The following is an 8,732-nucleotide window of genomic DNA, read 5'->3' as shown; positions in this document are numbered from 1 at the left end:
AAGTGTAAAGATCCCAATGGGATTTATTTATGGATTTATTTATTGTAGCTATATCAGGCATTCCAGCGGAAAAACTGGCTCCACGTTTTAAAGGCTTTTTTAAAAAATAAAAAATGAAACTAGGTTTAGAAGTTTATATAAAGTTTTTGATTGAATTACTGTGCTTCAAAATCCTAAGTATGGGGGGGGGGAATGTTTCTGGGCATCAGCAGCTTTTGAAGTTCTGGGGTTTGTGGGAGACTAAAACATTGTGCAAGCCACTTTGATCACAGTTTCATAGGAAAGTAGCCTACAAATAGATAGATGGCGATGTGATGAAAACCGTGTCCTCCCTAAAAGAGTGTACGTATTGCGGTGAGACCTGGAGATGGATCCCCTGTGTTCTGGGTGGGTAAGATTGGTCAGCCACACACCTGATTGGTAGGTCCCTCGATATTGGGTTTAATCTGACCAATGGGGCGCAGTCCCAATGGATCAAGAGACCTATATAAGCTTCCTCTTTCGGCGCCTGCATTTGGAACACCCGCCCACATCTCCCTACTTTTAGGGCTTGTGCGCTTGACCTTGCTATGCCGTCGTGTGCCGTCTGTCGTTGGGACGGGGCATGGCAAGAATTTTCCCCACTTGGTTGAAATGTTTCCTAGATTCTTCGACTAGATCTTATTCTTCTATAAAATTAGATTTTCTGAACATCACAGGGAGCTGGAAAAGTGGAAAAAGTCTCCACAATGTGAAATCTGCCCCTTAATTTTCATGTGACGAAGTGGTCTCATAAAGAAACCTTGAAATAGAAGAGCAATTGATAGACCACTCAATACCATCCTTATAATTTCTACGCCACTTTCTCCCATTTTTGTCTCTCTAAAACAAGAGTAAGAATAAGCTTATTAGCCACAGTTGTTTCAGAACAGATACAAGATGACATGTCCTAAAAATAGAATTCTGGCAGTGATTTCTATAAGCTGCTGTCAGGTAAAATGCCAATTTAGAGGGAACTCCAACCACAATGTTCTGGGTTAGATTCCTCTACCTATGCTGATGGCTCCTCCTCCTGCACATGATTGCCATCCCTTTCAGCCACTCACTTCCCAAGCTGACCTAGTAGCAGTGACAGAAAAAGCACCAATTATTTTAATTTAACTTCTACATCCACTTTATCAGATGTCCTGGGTTGTGGGAAAATTAAAACGTTAAGTGGCTTCCATCCACTGTGGCCAAGGGAAGGCAGGATTTCCAAATGATAACCTTATCGTGACCTGTATGGACCTGTAATTATTTTGCAGATGCCAAAGTTGAAACAAGAAGAAGGGGTACAAAACAGGGCCAGAGGTGGGCACCCAGGGATGGGAGGAGAGAGATCCTCTCCTTCTGTCTCGATGTCTTGAAAGAAGGGAGCAGATCTGCCAGCCCTTTCCCCTGTGCTGGCCTGGCCTGTCCTCTGCACAGCAGAGAGCAAAGGGATGTGGGGAGGACCTCAATCTGCCTGAGGGAGGGTCTGAAGAGGAAGAGGTGGTGAATGCATAGGCACAGGCACAATTTCATCGCTTAGAAACCAGTGCCACCTTCATAGCTGAGATCAGATGCACACAACCCTGACATAGCATGTGTTTGTGTGCAGAAATCAGACTCATAGAGCAAGAGAGTCTTGTGAGTGAGCTCCTGCTGCCTCTTATTTGCCAAGTGGGGGAAATTCCTGCCATGCCTCTGGCCCAATGACAGACGACACATGACGGCATAGCAAGGTCAATCACAAAATGCCCTAAAAGTAGGGAGAGGTGGGCGTTCCGATGCACAAGCTGAAAGAGGAAGCTCTGGGTCATGTGCATAGGTGTATATATAGGTCCTTCGATCCGTTTAGACTGCACCCCATTGGCCAGATTAAACCCAGCAACGAGGGACCTACCAATCGGGTGTTGTGGCTGTTCAGTATACCCACCCACAACCAGGACACGATATATCCAAGCACTCTGTTCTCAGGCTACACATGCTTTCAGTTTTGTGATAGTTTCATAATTCCTTTCTTTAACTTTAAATGATTTTTTTATACTGCTCTTAAAGATAAAAGTAATGCTACTTCCAACACTTCTTTTTTTCTATTTTGTAGTGTTCTGTCAAAAACACACATTAATTTATCTGAAAAGCTATTCCATAGAATAATCCCAAGGTACCTCATTACCTGCTCATATAAGAAAGGTTTGAAAAGCTGACCCTGAGTTCCTGCATATTTATAGTTGATAAAGAGAAATTATTATTATTATTATTATTATTAATTTGTATGCTGTCCTTCATCTGAAGATGACAAGGCAGTTCACTCCAAAAAATAATGAAAAGGAGCAACAGAACCAAGCATTTGCAAGTTATGATGAAACTATGGAAGGAACAGGGGGTTGGGGTTTATCCTGCTGTGTCAAGAGCAGCATGAAACCTGTGCCCTCCCTTATTCCCTTTCTGGAACACTTCTGTTTTGGTGTTTATGTCGATGTTTAAAGTCCTAGATGGCTTGGGACCTAAATATAAGCAAAAACACATTATTCCCTAAAGACCAGCTCATGCTCTAAGATGAGCCTAAGATGTACACCTGATATGGTGTACATGGTCCAGGAAAGAACCTATTCAGTAGCATCTATGCTTATATATGGAACTCCCTTACTTTCTACTGAGGTACATCTGAGGTACATCTGGCCCCATCTCTCTATATTTTATGGTCTCTAATTTTATTATGTGTGGTATGTTATCTCCTAGATAAAACTTTTTTTCTAGATAGTCCATGTATTAAATAAATAAACTGCTGTTGTTTCATTCTAAGGCAACGTTTTCATAGAAAATGGTCTATAAGACCATTTATGTGTGAGAGAGAGTATGTGTACACCTACCCACCCTTGTTAAATGTTTTCTATGTTAACACATGGAAAAGCCAAATGTGTCACATACATTATGAACGAGCCCACGCCATCTGAATTTTGCAAAGATACTATGTGATCATAATTTTCACAGCAATTTCCCTGCCCCACGCACCATATATTTGCATATCTGTACGCAGAGACACACACTTTTCAGTAATCGTATACCAAGTCACATTGTGCGGCGCCAAAGAAAGCCCAGAAGCGAGAGTGCAGTTATTATTGCTTCCTGTGCTCTCTTGTTTGCTGTGTCTGCTGTTGTTTAAAGTGGAGCTGGCTTTGCATCCTCATTTGCTGGATGTGCTCCCACAAGCTAGATAACAGCTCAAAGGTCACTTTCTACTCTCTGAATGTCAAGAAAACAAAGGGAAAGTTTAATCCTTCAAAAGCGTAAGAGGGAGTGCCAAAGGTCACCAAAGATTATTTTCGTTCCATATTTTGTGAATAGCTTTTCAAGAAAGAATAATTGCAAAAATGAAAGGTCTCGGAGCCCTGCATTATGCAAATTTCCAGTAGTGCTGCTTATGGTGAAATCAACTAATGGCTTCCACAGCCATTAGCATCTGCTCCAATAGTTCACTGGAAAGGACAATACCAGATTATCAGCGTTCTCTTCCTATGTGTTTTACAGTAATAATGCACTATGAGTACTTTACAATATGAGTACTTTCTCACAGGTCAATTATATTAATAGCACTTACGAGGGCCCTTGTTTCTAGCTGTCTTAATGACAGTGGTGGATTCGTGGTCTTTGGAGTCCCATTTGCGGACCCTTATTCATTTGCCTAAATAAGCATGCCTGTGTCAAAATTATGGGTTTGTGATGAGATGATAATATATCTGCCTTTGCACTCTTCTCCCCCCCTCCTCAAACAACTTGGGGACAATCCCTGCTGTGGACCAGGCAGGACGAAAAAAGGATGATAATAACAATGGCGCTGAAATAGGTGCCCCCACACAAAAAAATCACAACAACATTGGAAACAATATGGTAATAATTTCACCACCTCTAAACAACTTGGAAGCAATCTAGAAAAAGGTGATAATAATGACAATGACTCTGTACTGGGATCACCCACAACCCAAAAAACTTTGGAACAATCAGGGAAAAGATCGTGAGGATGAGGATACTTGTGCATTGGGCTCCCAACCCTATCCCAACAGCTTTGGAGTAATAACTGCTTCATGGCATGCAGCAGAAATGAGAAAGTGCTGCCATATCTTTTGCTCTCCCTTGTATTCAACTGAAACCCATCTCAGATAGGCACCTGCTCCATGTACCAACAGGCAGCAACAAAGGGACAATTCTGATGTTTCTCCCTCCAGCCTCCACTCCATTTTTAAAATATTCCTTGAGCAGCTGCCTGCTGCCTAGCTGGCAGGCAGCAAAGTGAGAAACAGGTGGTTCCCACACTGCCCCTTCCCTCCCTCAATATACACAGGTGGCAGCAGCTCGGCTGGTTCATTTAACAGAAATTTACTATAGGGGTACCTGAATATTATGCTTCATAACTTTCTTTCTAGAAGGGTTAGAAAGAAGGAAAAGAAAGCTCAGTGTTAGAAATCTCCACCCTAATAGACAAGGCTCCACTGACTGTAATCAAGGAGTAGGATAAATGAAGAGCGGAAACAAGAAACAATGTGATGAACTGAAACACTAGCATTCAACAATGGAAAATCATAGTTCATGGTCACATTTCAAAGGTATCCTCTCAGTTAACAATGTACATTAAAAACCCCGGGACCCCTTAGCTGCAGGGGGCCCCAATTCTGTGCATACTACACGTACCTATAATTCCACCACTGATGATTCTCCACTTTTTAATTACAAAACCAAGGTACATGTATAACTGAAGGACTACAGTATTCCAAGAATTAAAATACAATACATCAAATAAAATCCTTCAGCGATAGATGTATTTTCATCCTCGACAGATCTGAAAACCTCCCAAAGAGGCCTTTTCTCTAGTGAATGGAAATATTTCTATCTCAAATCATCCTTGAAAATTAGTCCCCCAGGAATATAAGCCCGATGGAATTGCAGGATACTCATTAGGTCCTATTAGAGTAGGGGCAGATTAACACATATCATTCACTCATCTGTGAATCACAACTCTCTAGCTATGCGTTTCTCTCCTTGAGAAGTGATATCTAGACACAGATGCTTTAGTTCAGTAATAATTCAAAACCACCATCCCAACAGAACAAGCATTAGCAGGTAACAAATAACATAAAATGTGTTGTGATGTGTAATTTAAGGCCAATGCTATTGAATTTAGATATTCCACTGCCCAAAGAGTAGACACTTTAGCAGCACAGGTTTGCTGAACTCACAATAGGGTATGTGCAGAATAGGAAGGCAATTTCCTGAAAATATGGATGTCAAGCTTTTTTGCAGAGATTTTTTTTTTTTAAATTCTTTGGTCTCAGCTGGAAGAGGGTTATCTTTTACTGATTCCACTAAAAATGCAAGCAATTCTCCCATGTTAATCTGCATTATCATATGTATAATATTATACTGATATTATTTATATGCTGCAGGAGTCCTAAAAAACCAGCACATAAACAAAGACAGCAATGCATATAACCATATAAAATACTTAGATACTAATACTTATAAAATCATGCTGCAGAAATATAGTATATGTATATATATGCAGAGTAGTAGAGAAATATGTATAGTATACATATTTTGTGCAGGCTTTGTTGTGTGTATTTTTTGCACATAATTTTGAAAATATTTAGTCAGTCCTTTTAGAAAAAAAACAAAAACAAGTCATAACAGCTCAGACATTTTCTTGAATAGGATGGCAGCAAATGTAGATGCACAACTCAAAACCTCACTTAGCCTTGAAGCTTGCTGGGTTACCTTCAGCTGAGTGAGGTTTGAAGCTCACTGGGGGACTGTTTCTCAGCCTAACCTACCTCACTGGGTTGCTGTGAGGATAAAAAAAGAGAGTGAAAGAAAAATGTACAGCACCTTGAGTTCTTCAAAGTAGCAATGATGATGATTTTTAGTAATGTGTAGAGGACTAAACTCTTCCCAAAAATATTATTGTGGAAGTTTAAATGAAAGTCACATAATGGACTGTTGAATGGATTACAGTGGTACCTCGGTTTAAGAACAGTCCGGTTTAAGAACAATTTGGTTTACAAACTCCTCAAAACTGGGAATAGTGTCTTGGTTTGAGAACTTTACCTCAGTCTAAGAACGGAATCTGAGCAGTGGAAGGGCACCGGCGGCAGGAGGCCTCATTAGGGAAAGCACGCCTCAGTTTAAGAACGGCTTTGGTTTAAGAATGGACTTCCGGAACAGATTAAGTTTGTAAAACGAGGTACCACTGTATTTCTCTTTCATTTGCCTTTTCATGTAAACGAATGCAAGTCAAGATGATTAACTGATTTTATGTCAGCAATTATATTACATATCCTCCTAGGCCCCATATCACACTGTAATAGCCTAAATATATTCTCACCCTCTTTATCCCACCTTCTGTTTCCATTTGCTTTCTCTGTTGTTTCCCTCTCTTGCATTTTAGAGTGTGATCCCCCTGAGGCATGAACTTGTCCTTTGGTAGTGTGTAGCATACCCTGATGGCATAAGAAGAAGCAGCTCTCTAATGGAGGACCTTTAAACAGCAACAAATATGACAAATGAGAAACCAGTGTATCTAAATGTCACCAACTGAAAAGGTCACAGACACCAGAATCAAAGACAGTTTTTGGTTGCTTTATATACATATATATCCTTTTAAAAAAATTACTAGACTCTAGAACACAATCATGTAAAATTAAATCTAATCCAATGCATTTCAGCTCTAGGGAGCCAGTCATAGACATCTTGGGGCTCTCTTCGTGAAGGCCTAAACATGTCATTGCTGTTAAAATAAAGCCACCGCACACCACTGTGGAGTTTTTGAGAACCTCTGTATCAGGACTGAGCAGACTTCATGGCTGTGGATCGACATCTCTTTCTTTCTTGAATCCAATATCCACAAACTGGAACCAGGTGCAGGAGATGACTAATAATAATAATAATAATAATAATATACTTAGAATTAAATAATTCTGAAACCATGAATTTATTTTGAGTGCAAAAACTGAATTGAGCTTACATTAAAAACCCACTCAGTCCCCTACAGAATCCTTATTCATGTTTAACAGTGGAACGGACTCCCATAGGAGGTGGTAGACTCTCCTTCCTTGGAGGTTTCTATGATTTCAGCAGTATAATTTAAGATGCAGGAGACATTTTTGTTGTTGCCATTGTTAAACAATTTGATGCAATAAATTCTTCCTGTCTACTTCAGATCACTTACAGATCTGCTAGTAAATGCTGATCAACCTTCTGCTTACCACTGACTGGCCATTTGGTCTATCTACCCTAAATAGGGCCTCAGCAGCAGCAGCTGGCTGGGGAGGACAGAGCTGCAGAGCTACCTTCCCAACAATAGGATCACTGCAGTAGCGCTGTGGTCTAAACCACTGAGCCTCTTGAGCTTTCTGACCATAAGGACAGCAGTACGAATCCTCATGACGGGGTGAGCTCCCATTGCTCTGTCCCAGCTCCTGCCAACCAAGCAGCTTGAAAACATACCTGTGCAAGTAGATAAATAGGTATTGTTGTGGAGGGAAGGTAAACAGTGTTTCCGCGTGCTCTTGCTTCCATCGCAGTGTTCCATTGCACCAGAAGTGGTTTAGTCATGCTGGCCACATGACCTGGAAAGCTGTCTGTGGACAAACGCCAGCTCCCTTGACCTGAAAGCGGAGGTGAGCGCTACACCCCATAGTCGAATTTGACTGGACTTAACTGTCCAGGAGTCCTTTACCTTTTACCTTACCTGGGCAGGGGTGGGGGGACTAAGCAGCAATGAGGTAGTATTGTGGAGATGCCCTGATGGAGTGCCAAATTGGCTCTGCTGCTATGTCCACACAGTCCTGACCTCACCACTACCCTGCCCCAACCCATCCAGGTAAGCAGCAGTAGCTTCCCAACTGTCTTCCACCACACTGGTCACCATTGACTCCCAATGGAGGCTTGTTGATTAGCGTGAGGGCACTTCCCCACTGACCCCAATCTGCCTCCAGTCTTCACCACCTTCTTACCTCCCTACTTATAAACAGTCCAATGGGTAGCACTGCCTATCGGCTTACTTCTCCTTTAAGAACTCAGCATGGGAATAGGGTGGGAACAAAACTGGCATTTGTCGGTTGTTCACCTCTTTACTGAGAATTTTTTTCTGAATCAACTATTCAGACCCTTGGCATACAAATCATGTTTCGCACATAACTGTTAACTCCTTCGTAGGAAGCTAGAGAAATCTTTGCCCAGGTTGCATGACACTTCTTAAGAAGTGTGACTCAAAAGCCAATACCCATCAGAATGCTGAAAAGGTTTTATTAACCTTTCTCCAAAGGCATCTGAAATCCATGCAGGGGGTCATCATCATCAACACAACAGACTGAACTGATTTCCAGACTCTTTGCCAAAAGCCAAAAGCTTGAATGGAGCTATTTGATTTATACTTTCTAAATTAAGTTGATGAGATTTGCCAGGAAGATGAATTATGACAGCAGCCTGGTCTGCAGAGGACCACACAATAGGGCAGTCAATTGGCTAATCTTCAAAAGACAGCTTGAAATGGTGATGGATAGGTACTGTAAATCAATCTGCTCAGTCTTCATAGTCAATAGATAAACCGCCCCATCCCATGATCCAAGCACAATTTCTATCTAGTAAGATCTGGAAATTAAAATATAAAAAATACTGACTGAGTTATGTTATCCAAACAAGTTCTTCTAACCTCAGACATCCTTGAAGTCAATGTCAGC

The sequence above is a fragment of the Podarcis tiliguerta genome, assembly GCF_965153285.1.
Source record: "Podarcis tiliguerta genome assembly, chromosome: 4".
NCBI classification, from domain to species: Eukaryota; Metazoa; Chordata; class Lepidosauria; order Squamata; family Lacertidae; genus Podarcis; species Podarcis tiliguerta.
The sequence above is the reverse complement of the archived record's forward strand: the minus strand, read 5'-3'. Positions refer to the sequence as shown.